Source organism: Etheostoma cragini, chromosome 5 (genome assembly GCF_013103735.1).
Source record: "Etheostoma cragini isolate CJK2018 chromosome 5, CSU_Ecrag_1.0, whole genome shotgun sequence".
NCBI classification, from domain to species: Eukaryota; Metazoa; Chordata; class Actinopteri; order Perciformes; family Percidae; genus Etheostoma; species Etheostoma cragini.
This window is the reverse complement of record NC_048411.1, coordinates 11,962,317-11,974,546: the sequence shown is the minus strand read 5'-3', so window position 1 is coordinate 11,974,546 and position 12,230 is coordinate 11,962,317. Positions and strand designations below refer to the sequence as shown.

The 12,230-nt window shown below is 39.1% G+C and overlaps 1 protein-coding gene across 6 annotated transcripts in view; it reads right to left on the bottom strand.

Annotated features, from left to right (window-relative positions):
- LOC117944694 (membrane-associated phosphatidylinositol transfer protein 2-like) overlaps nucleotides 1-12,177 on the bottom strand; it is a 44,413-nt gene extending 32,236 nt beyond the window's left edge. For 5 of the 6 annotated variants that reach the window (XM_034871746.1, XM_034871745.1, XM_034871747.1 and 2 more), the window contains exon 1: nucleotides 11,532-12,176. The gene's annotated coding sequence lies outside the window, so the exon portion shown is untranslated. Of the gene's footprint in view, nucleotides 1-11,531 lie in introns of all 6 variants that reach the window. The other variant, XM_034871742.1, reaches the window with a different exon arrangement.
- Nucleotides 12,178-12,230: the final 53 nt, after the last annotated feature.

Here is a 12,230-nt window from a genome sequence, read left to right as displayed (position 1 = left end):
GATGTGTTCCTTGTTTGACTGAACAAACACAGATCATTTTTCCATATTCAAAAAGTGGTCAGGATGGTTTTCATGTTGTACCACACAATGCACGGCTCAAAGAACAAAATATCAAAAGTGGGGAAGTATTTGAAGGGATTCATCATTTAGTCTGCATTACAGACTCAATTTGAACTGAGGCTGAGCTAGCAAAACAGACAAATGCAAATGCAACATAATGTGACCTCTAAGAACAGATCTTTTATTATTAGAGACGAGGGCACCACAACAAAACGCTGCAACTGGGTAACCAGTGTCAATAGCAGTGTCACTAGCCAGCAGAGTGGTGTGATCACAATAAACAAACAAAGTCACATAAGTAGTGGTGAATCATTTTTTTCCACATACTGTAAGTACAGTAAACTCCCATGATGCACACTAGAACAAGGCCATCACTCCTCCTTACAGGGCCATGCTCCTCCACAGGCTAAGGTGGGATGCACAACCTGCCCTTATTCTTTACTCATCATCCCGGTACCATGGGAAAGCTAAAAATACTCAACACCCTATGAGCATCTCCTCCATTGTGTTCTTCCTCCTCGTCCTTTTCCTCCTACAATAGACCTGCAAGTAAGAACTGCTTCTAAAAGTGATCCTCGTTTACACAGAGAGAGAGAACTAATAAGAACCACCACCGAGCACAGACAGCGGAGAATATGCTGTCATGAGGAAAGCAGAATTCTGCCGAGATTACTGCAGAGCAAGAGATTTAAAAAAAAAAAAAACAGCCAAGCAAATTGTTATTCATCCACTAAGTTTTTGTCAGCGGGCAGATTAGAAAAGCCATTTTTAACATTGATTGCAAACAGTCAATCTAAAGCACGTAGCAAGCAGCATCATTTAGCCTACTGCTTAAAATGTCACATAAATAATAAAGAAACACCTGAAACATAGCTGTCGCAATGATCAGCTATGTGTGTTCTTTTTCAATAAACCTCAAATAAATGCCTTTATATTGAGTTACACGAAATTAGCTGTGCAAAAATCTCATGGCAAACATGTACTCTTTCCAAGACAGATCAGTGAACCTCATCTGAAGCTTTGAACCAGTGGAAAATAGGTTTAGATTAGATACCCCACAGCATGTAGGCCAATTAAAAATCTACAAGAATTCTAATGCCCAGTGACTGCTGAGAACTTTAAGCTGCTATAATAAGTGGAGCTATTGTTTTCTTATGCCTGGGTGTTGCTCATCAGTTCACCATTTTCCAAAACAGGCCTGTTACATACTAACTCTATCTCGAATCAACACCACGCTTCACTCTGAAATCCAAAATTAGATGGGCTTATATGCAAATTAAATTTGGATTAATCAGTGACATGACAAGGTTAAATGAGGATCTCCCCTTGCTGTCATTCTCTTGGAGCACTCAGATCGCCTAATTCAAATGCGCAGAGAGCATTTTTATGTAACTCGGTCGGATACAGAAATAATTCCCCCCCTTGAATTTTGTCCATTCAATTAATTAACGTATCCTACAGACCACAGGGCAGGAACTGATTATGTAGGTTAAAACAATCTCTCTCAAACATCTCCATCTGTCCCTCTGTGAGGTTTTGGTAGCCACAAGGTGCGGTTTCAAAAATCTTCATGCTAATGTGGTACTTGCTCACCCCCGACAGCACAAAGGCTTGGAGGAATAACTTATGATAACTAATGGATTTCCAGTATCATTGCCGCTAGCAATCTCTCACAATGGTGCAAAGTGGCTTTGATAAAGTACCACAGTGATGTGGCTGAGACTTGTTAATGCAGAGGGGCAACGACGCCTACGTTTTCAGCAATTGTAGAATGCGACCAGCTTCACATGCATCAGATATTCAAATTGAATGATCTGAATGAAAATCAACCAGTTTGTAATCATTCTAAATGAGTTAAGAGGAGGCATTTGAGATGAAAAGTAAAACAAATTAAACTGAATGTAAATCAATTATAATAGGTCTAACTTTATTATTATCAAGTAAATATCAAAATAACTTTATTATGTTATCAGCATGATGCTTCTCCAACATCTTTATACTGAAGGATCATGGATAAAGGATATTTATAAGCTCTGACAGCAAAAGCCTTAAACAAAGAGAAAGATCTACTTAAGTATCAAATATCTGTAGAAGCTATGAATGGGATGCACTGATCCAAAACTACTGATAAAATGTATTGAGGCCAATACTGACTCAAATAGTAGGATAGGGTATCATTATAATCTATCTATTAGATACAATTCTGTGCTTATACTATATACACACAACTTTAGGTTTTGACCAGTGTGTTGCTGCACTTGATTTGTAATTCCTGTTCATTTTAAGGGTTTCTTCCCAAGTTGCTGGTTTACAATTTAAATCTATGTTTTTATTTGTTACATTCTGTTTTGCAAAGTTGGGAAATCAATGGCAAGCCTAATGTTGCCTCAAACATAAAAGAAGGATTCAAGTCACTTCCACACAGTCAAGCAGTTTATTAATTAAAAACTGTTATCGGAGCGGTACTTGGTATCGTCCGATACCCGTAGCCCAGGCATCTGTATTGGAACTAAAAAAGTCGGATAGGTGCTTCCCTAATTAAAGCATGTTTTGTTTCTTTTACATTTTAGAAAATAGTGGCAGTTTTGTGACCATTGGAAAAGTATAGTTGGAGCAAATTACGTAAAATTAAATATTAAATTTTAAAAAAAGAAAAGAAAAAGAAATTAAATGGATTATACTTGAAAAATTATTTGCTTGAAGCCTAAACAGATTCCCTTTTCTGCCCCTTTATCCGTTCCTTCATTGCTTTATTGGGGATACAAGGGAGAAACAGGGCTCTTTCCTTATTGGCTGCCAATATGAAGTCAGAGTGATGAGGAAAGCAGAGACCAGACGCTGCCGAGGCTGATACCTCTTTCTCCTGTTTCTCCCGTTTCTCCTGTCTCCACTTTCACTGTTGTCAGTCTTTGTTCTTCCACACCACGGCTCATTTCCACTGTACTCCGGTTTCTGTCTTCTGGCTAGAGCAACAGCTGGCTATGCTCACTGATTCGACTATATTGTGGATCTAAATACATGCTACTGTGATTTACTGAATGTATGTGACAATTCTCCATTTAACAAAAGAACTGAAAAAAGCAGAAGCAGAACTGAAAAAACACTGGTGGTTGTGATGCATATTTGCTAAGGTTCAGGCCTGAATACAGCATAGATGTGGGTTTCACAGACATAACATGCTGGTTTAAAAGAACTTTATATACTGCTAATAATGGACTTGAGGTAAAAGATGATCTCAAGACAATCTTGCTACTGCCTGTATCACTTAGAGGGTCAAATATTCCCAATGCAATTATATGAAGTTCTCTTCATACAGTTAAATGAACCCACTAGACCACTAATAACTCCCTTTTCACCAGTGAGTGTGAGAAATATAGAGAATACCAATATTAAATCCTTGGGGGAAAAAATGGCTCTTCATGCTCTAATTTCTCATGCTATAGTAGCTGAGTGGAAACTGGATCTGAAAACAGTGGTGTGAATTGGGGACAGAAGAACAGAAAAATATTCAGGCACCAGACAAAAAATATATTAGAGGAACAGTAATGAAAAAGTGGAAAGGAGAAGAGGAAAGTGGAAATTTGTTTTTTTTTAGATGTTTTGGCAAATCAACTTTAATTTAATTCATTTTCATGACGACACAACTCTGATCCTGTAACAACAATCTCCAACTGTCTCAGCTATTGCATAATACTGCGTTATTTTATCAGTCCTGAGGGTTTCTGTTTTTAATGTATTTAATTCACTGAGTCAACAGTTCGGTGAGTAGGCCTGTGTTCATTATGAGGACACCGTGCATCACGGCAGATTAACTATCAATGATAAGAAAGCTGCCTATGAGAAGATGATGCTGCTGCACTTTGGTGAAATACCTCAAATCCTCTTCTGCAGCACAAAAAAAAAGCACGCTTCCCAAAAGTGTTCTACCCAGTGACCAAAGGCAGACGATGCCTCTCATACTGACCATAAAAGGCCATTCTCAAACATGCTCATGGTCCTATGATTTTGGCTAACTTTTTGATGTGTAATAAGGTCACGTTTCAGGTCTGTGGAGAAACCGGCTCCATCCCTTTATTGTTTTCTTATGAGAGCAATAAAAGCTAGAATCTCTCTATCATTCGTACACCATAAACAATTGTGACGTCTCTACTCTGAATGGAGACATGGAGCTTTGTCTGGCACATGGAAGCAAAGAATGCACATAACGAAGAGAGACTTCACTTTGACAAAGAGAGGAAAAAAGGGAAAGAGGTGAGAGGGCAGCAAGGAGGGGGAGTTAGGGTCTGAAGGGGTCTATTTTTAGCGTCAGAAAAATCAGGTGTCGGCTGCCAATGGAACAGTAAAGGAAGTGTGGGTAAGGTGACATGAAGCAGCACTGTCGCTTTCATTTTACATGATCCATGTGAGTCAGATGGCACTGCAAGGGTTGGGGGGGTGGGGAACAGTCAAACACGGACAAATATTTAAAGAAATGGCATATGGTCCACAATGACACACACACACACAAGACGAGAATTAAAACTGTAGGAAAAAAATAATACATAGCTTAAACAAAAATGTGATTTATAGACTTTGATGGTCAGCAACAGCCTCAGAATTAACATGGACACGTGGAAAAAACCCAGCACGAGGAAGTCCGCTAACCAGCACTTTAATCACTGGGTGGTGCAAGCAGCAGCATTTCTTATTCCCAGCAGACTATGCTCTTTGCAGATAAGATTAGCTAATACATCATCTACTGGGACTTTGCCTCACAGAAGAAGATATCATTGCATCTTTTGGCTTAAGAGCCAAGAAATTTCCAGGTAGAACGGGTGTTTGTTAGTGCCTCGATTTCACCTTGCAAACAAGCCTGATGAATATCACCATTAAACCACACCGCTGTTCCCTGACAGGATGCACATAACACATCACATTCTTCTTCCATAAAATTAAACACAAGTAAGGACACAGGAAGGTGGTTGAATGCTATAAAAAGAACCGGAGCTTTTCCAGTCCACCCACACTGCTCGAAAAACTGGTGTCCAAAGAGACAGGGACATAGCACAGCCCGCACAAAGCGTTTGTCTTGGTCTCATTCCCCAGACAAAGGCCCTGTAGGGGCATTAGCAGTGATGTGCCATTTGTCAGTTGGCTCACCAGAGATGGGTAAGGACAGGTTGTACTCCGGTTGTCCCTGTCAGCAGCCCAACACCAACATTAGCATCACCTGCAATGTTGAAGGCAGCTGAGGTGGGAGGGTGGATTGGAGAAGGACAGAATGCAGAGAAAACACAATGTTCCTTTCAGTGCATGGCTGGCATCCAGGTGCATGATGGAGGCTCATCTGAAACATTGTCATGATGTCTGATTGTCCGTTCAAGTTGAATTAAAAGAAAAATTGGACCTTAACCAGTCAGCTTGCAATGTGTCCCTACACTCCTCTAAGAGGACAACATTGTAAAAGATGTTATTTAAGATTGCTTCAAACCCCGTGGGTGCCCTCACATTTTTAAAACCACCGCTGCTTTCCACAAATGTGTTCTGGATAGTGAAATAGTTTAAACTTCCTTTAGGGAGCTCCAAGGAATATTTTGCATCACTTTAAAGAGGGATGCGTAAACCGGTCATCAAAGTTGGTCAATATTCTTTGTTTTTTTAATTTAAAAAAATAAAATAAAATAAAATAAAATAAATAAATATCTAAATGCCATTTTATTCAGCTGTTTCACAAAAGACTCTTAGAACCTGGTGTTGTGCAGTATAAACCCTTGTGTGTGTTCAGTACAGTGTAGAATGTAATGTCTCATTTATCTATCATCAATATCCAAAGCCGACAACGACAATGGTAAGCTTCAAGCCTAAAAACAGTTGCATGTATTATCACCATTCCTGATTGTTTAAATCATATTTGTATTTAAGGACAAAACACTAATGCGTATCCTCTAAATTATGTATTATACATGTATTATAATTATGTTAACAGTTAAAATAATTCCTTCTCTAGCACTGCTAACCAAGTAAGTCATCTGGCAGACAAAAGACAAAGACCAAACTGTATTTTAAATGCCAGCTTTGTTAATCATTACACACTTAATTTCAGCATGGTGTTAAAAATACTTAGCATAAAATACATTTATAACTTAAAATCCCCTCCGGTGCTGTCAGTGCACATAAAAATCTGTCTCTATTGACTGTCAAAACCATTACGTCAACATGACACGAGTTCTTGTACCCAGGAGTTATCAGCTGTGGGTAAAATAGACTATATAATCCGAGATAACATGAAAGGCTTGTCGTGAATCCGGTTTAATACCTTCAGGATCTTTCCCGCAAGCTCATTTAACAAACTGCTTTCCTACATTATATGCCAAGCTGTAGAGTAAATTGACTTTTTCTAATTTTGTAACAAAGCAATCCCATAAAAACTACCTAATGCAACTATACAGTGGGGTTGCAAGTTTGGGCACCCCTGGTAAAAATTTGTACTAATGTGCATAAAGAAGTCAAGAAAAGATGGAAAAAGATTAGACAGTTGTATAATATGACAATAATAATGAAACAGATTAGACAGTTGTATAATATGTCACAAAAAGTTAGATTTGATATCCACCATTTATACTTTCAAAATAACAGAAAACAAAAAAATGGCGTCTGCAAAAGTTTGGGCCCCTGCAGAGTTTATAGCATGCACCGCCCCCTTTGGAAAGCTCAGACCTAACAGGGACATGGATTGTTCTCAACCATCATCTTGAAAGACCAGGTGATGTCAATCTTAAGGTTTTAAATGCCCAGACTCATCTGACCTCGCTCCAACAATCAGCTCCATGGCTTTTTCTAAGCAGTTGTCTAAAAAACTGAAACTGAAAATAGTTGACACTCGCAAAGCAGGAGAAGGTTATAAGAAGGCAAGGCAAGGCAAGGCAGCTTTATTTGTATAGCACATTTCAGCCACAGGGCAATTCAAAGTGCTTTACACAAAATCTGTTAAACAGATAAAACACAGGTACAAACAGTTAAAAATCATAAGCATTAAAAACCGGTAAAACACATGAATAGACACCTAAAACACAAGTGCAGAAGATAGCAAAGCGTTTTCAGATGCCAATATCCTGTTTGGAATGTAATTAACAAATGGCCGTCATCAGGAATAATGGAAGTTAAAGCAAGATCTGGAAGACCAAGAAAAATGTCAGACAGAACAGCTCGCAGGATTGGGAGAAAAGCAAGTCCAAACCCACGTTTGACTGCACGATTCACTGCAGGGTGCCCAAACTTTTGCAGACGCCTTTTTTTACTGTTTTCTGTTATTCTGAAAGTGTAAATCATGGATATAAAATCAAACTTTTTGTGACATATTTTACAAATGTCTAATCTGTCATTTGATGCCTTTTGGAGATTTCTCCATCTTTTCTTGGCTTCTTTCTGCACATTAATACAGATCTTTACCTGGGATGCCCAAACTTTTGAACCCCACTGTATGTACAAGGAGACTATGGGGGTACAAACATATTTATAGAAAAAATAAAATAAGTAAAGAACGGAGTAGTCTATTATTTAAAAAAGAAATGTCATCATCCACTGCATCTAATGACTGCCCCTTGTCTTGGGGAGTGAATGCGATACCGTGTATGGTGTGTGGAAAACAAAACACAGGAGATCAACATGCAAAAGATTTCCAAAATAGTCCATAGTCGGGTCTAGTAAAGAACCAAAACTATACCACTCCTCTGCTTAAACAACCAAAGTGTGTTAAATGTTATGGAGAAATTACTCATAACCACACCAATATTACACAACAGTTCAACCGTTTTTTATAAAATCAATGGAGATGAAAAAAAAAAATCAAATTACCACGCAAACACGCAAGTGAAGTTATAATTATACGTTGTACAGTTTGTCACAGCAGCGTACTGAATGATCAATCTTATTTACCCCCTAGTTTACTCTCCTCTAAAACCCTTTATAGCTCACTTTACTGGGTTTGTACCTGGTTTTCGCTGCTCTTCCTGTGACACCAATCTCTCCCATCGAGCAGCTCAAATAGCACACACATTGAACAAAAAGATGTGGTGAGCAGCTGCATACGTCACTCACACTCTAACTGACAGGAAGTATTTTCTTGTTTCCTCAACTAAAATGGCTATATGCTCTCTCACTTGTATTCTTAACAGCAACAGGACTGTGGAATTAAGCTGTGAGACAATTGTAAAAAAAACTGAAGGTTGTAGTATGAGACAGTAACAGACAACCTGTCACATGCAAGAATAAGAAAACCACAAAGCTAATAATTCACATACACATGCTTGTAAACTACAGGCTTCTCTGTCAGGGAAATTTCATTCCACAGTCACTCAAACATACAGCATATATTTACATATTCTCACAGGTTCTCCCACTTCTGACCATCAGGAGCTTGTCAGGCACTCCTGTAACTGTATAACATTAGTGAAGTGGTGAGTAATTTAAGTCTTAGGGGAAGCTACATGTCTGACAAGAATGAGCAAACATTAGCATCTGAGTGCAGTAGGAAATTATAATCCGTGTTTATCAAAAAGGTTCTCACCGTGTCTCCCCTTTGCTTTTAGCGTTGGCTCAAAAACAGAAACAAGTCTGCTTTCATTCAAAACCAACAAATTACAACTGGTAAACATGGACCAAAAAAAACTTTACGTCTAAAACTCACAAATGAACAGACAATGGACTGTTTCAAAATCACGTGCACATTTTTTTCTCCTTCTGTGGTTGTTAGGTGTGTTACATTCAGGGAAGACATCTGAGAGTTAAAGCAAGATGAGGTTTCAGCCTCTCAGCTACTGTCTTCCTGTAAGATTCCTTGGTTTACTGTAGATGCATTGAACCATGATTTTCTTTCTACACATGGCATTACATCATGTCTCTTTGGTTACAAAATGCCTTGCAGCAGAATACAGAACTCCTGATTAAAACCAGACAAACAAGTTAAAGTCCACGAATGTTTTTTTAAAGAAATTAACAACCACTAAACACAACTTCTTGACTGTGTCAAACTTTAATACTAACACAGCTGCAAATACATTTGCAATCCTAAAGCAAAAAAATAGAATTTTCCAGGAAATGACTTGTACACTATTTATACTGAATAAATGTCTTTTGAAATGACTTGTTTAATAACATAGACTTCCAGTGAGTGACTTTCTGCGGGAAGTACTACAGATCCTAAATATATTTAACACTGACCTAGTTTCAATCTTATATTTACTCAAAATAACAATAATACAGGCAACCCATGGCTGTTGGTGCACTTACTTAAAGCCAAGTTCACGTTAAAAAGAAGCTTACTGACCTAAAAGATTAAAAAAAAGAAGATATGCCTTAGGAGGAGGTAAAAGTCTAATTTTTTAGAGTTTAGACATGTTAGGTTTAATACAGCATGGCCACGTCCCAATGTCTGCACTCACAGACTTGCAAATATAGTTCTCCTCGAGGGAAAAACCAGTGAGTGCTTGTGAGCTCTCTGACTTTTTGAGCTCCATATGCCTCTTTCTGCATGTCTACAAAACATACTTGAAAGAATTACCAACAATTCATAGTGTTCTAATGGTAGAATTTTCTTCTTTTTTTAAACATAGAAATTGTACATTGCAACAAAATGTCTGTGTTGTTCTTTGCTTTGTTAATTCATACTGATTTTAATCTGATCTGACCAAAAACCATACAGTGATATAAATATTAAGGCCAATATAATCAAAAGGTGAGCAATAAACACCTAATTTTATTAAATGACATACTAAGGCAAATGACTTTTTTCATTTGTATTCCTTTAATTTAATTTAAGCTATGCTATCCTGTCCAATAAAGGCCTAAAATGCCCCAAAAATTAATCTTTATAAACAAAAAAGAGACATTTGTCTCAAGTTTTAAAGTCACTGTTTAGATTTAGAAACTTGCATTGTCAAGAGAGCCCTGCCCTTGTAGGACATGTGTGTATTCATGTAAGTTGTAGGAAAGGATATCCTCGGCCAGGAAACTGGTTAGCCTGAGTAGATTCCAGCAGAGAAGCCTCTGCAGTATCTGAAATGTTATAACCTGTATGACTGGTAAAGAGGACGGTGCACAGTCACGCAAGGAAGATCTGAATTCTAACATACAGGCCGCAAGATCAGCAATGTGTTTATGGTGCATGGGTTCAAGAAATGATCCTGCTAGTCACCAACAGCTTTTGTGTGGACAGTGTAAGCAACACAAGCAGCTACACAAGTTTCAGATCAAGAGGAACATCTGTCTGAAAGTCAAAAACCAAAAGTAACTCAGAAGAGAACAATCTGTGAAGAAAAACATACCTATAATTCAGCTCAGGAAAGCATGCACAAAATCTATTTTTCCAATTTCTGCTTTCGTGTTATTCAAAAATGAAAAAAAACAATGTTATCTTTAAGATCACCGAGCAGCTGATGTCGCGTGTGTTCCACAACCCTGTTGGTTTTAAAGGAGCACGCAAGTTTTTACACATCAAAAGAGATAGCACCCTGAGTGCATTTTAGTCCATAATTCTTCAGGCACAGAAATAACACAACAACCTATCTCGGCATGTGGCTCCTGTCATTTGTTTTTACATGTCAACATTCTCCAAGCGCAGGCCAGAAATCGCTCTTCTAAGACTGAGGCCCCGATCAGCAGCACAGATATACATCTCAAAACTAGTCTCCGATTGCAGTCCTATTTCAAAGACATAAAGCAGGGGGTCACAGTGGAGTGTTTTTGAAGCAGTTCCTGCCCCCATAGCAGAGCCGTCATCTGGACAAGAGCCTCGGCGTCAATGACTCACCCAGGCCCTGCTGAGTCGAGTGGAGTGACTCTTGATGCTAAAACTCATAAAGTTGTATTGAAAAAGAAATGGGCCGGAGAGATACAAAAACAAGCTTGTGGCGTGCAGGTTTTTAGTTAAGTCTAAAACAAGCTGACTGGAACCTAAAATAAAATGGGTTCTCTTAATTTCCAAGTTGAACCTTCAGACTGAGGTCATGCCCATGGTTTATAACTTAATGATATTAGAAGCCGGATCTGGTTATCATGGAAAGTGCACCAAAAGGACAAAAAAACATTAAGCCTAAAAAAAAAACCACCAGTGGTGATTCCAGTCATTTCTATTTCGACATCATTAGATGCACTGTATAATAGCAGCTTACAGTCAGGAAAGAGAGAGAGGGAAGCTTTTGACCAGCTTTAACAAGCATGCCATGCGACAGAAACAGGGACATTACAAGAGAGCAGAAAAACAGGCTGCACTTCTTCAGGCCATGGCAAAAAAACAGAGTCAGTCTAAATGCATTGTTGAGCTGCTGTATGGCACATTATGTAAAAAAGTAAATAAATAAAATAAATTGATGTTGTTGCATCTCTGGAAGGGGATGATCACAACTGAACTGGAGTAAACCCACCGTCACTTAGTTACCTAGCAACATGGCAGCACGGTAATGACAAATTGATGGCTTGCAATGCTCAGCACATACCTGGACCTGATGCACATCGGTGTTGCACCTCTGGCTCAGCCACAATCCAGCACTCAGCAAATCAAAGTTCACTGGCCGTTCTCCGTGTTTTGGGGTCACTACTTTCACCAGTAACACGGTTTTCTTTCAGCAAACGATGCCATAATTTAGATAAACAAATTGAAAGTCAGCAAAGGGTTTCCTTTACGTGGCCGTTCGTGTGGCCATTCAGCAGAGGAAGGGCTGCGGGTACGACATGGAAAGATGAGACGAAGACAAACATCATCAGCTCGGGAGTGTTTCACAGTGCTATCAACCGCCGTTTTTGCCCGTGTTGACAAAATCTGTCCACAACGTCATTGCTCCGGAGAACCACGCGCTGGATATCCTCAATCGACAGAAAAGGCCAAAGTAGCTCTAGTAACGTTAAAATGTCCTTCAATGTCCAAGCCACCCTCGCAGGAGTTGGTGGTCGGTGTCGTCCTAGCGAGGGAATTGAAACTGTGGCTGTGAGCTCAGTCCAGCTGCTGTCGCCCCCGTCCACACAACCGGAAAGAGCGGAGAGCAAACAGATAGAGAGCACCCACCATCGTAAGTTGTCACTCCTCAAGTCTGAGCGGCTGCAAGACTTCACAGTCCTCTCAGGCACGACACAAAATACTGTCAAGTAACCCGTGCACAACGAGGTTTCCGGTAAACTTTTCTAAATAAAAGCCCGCT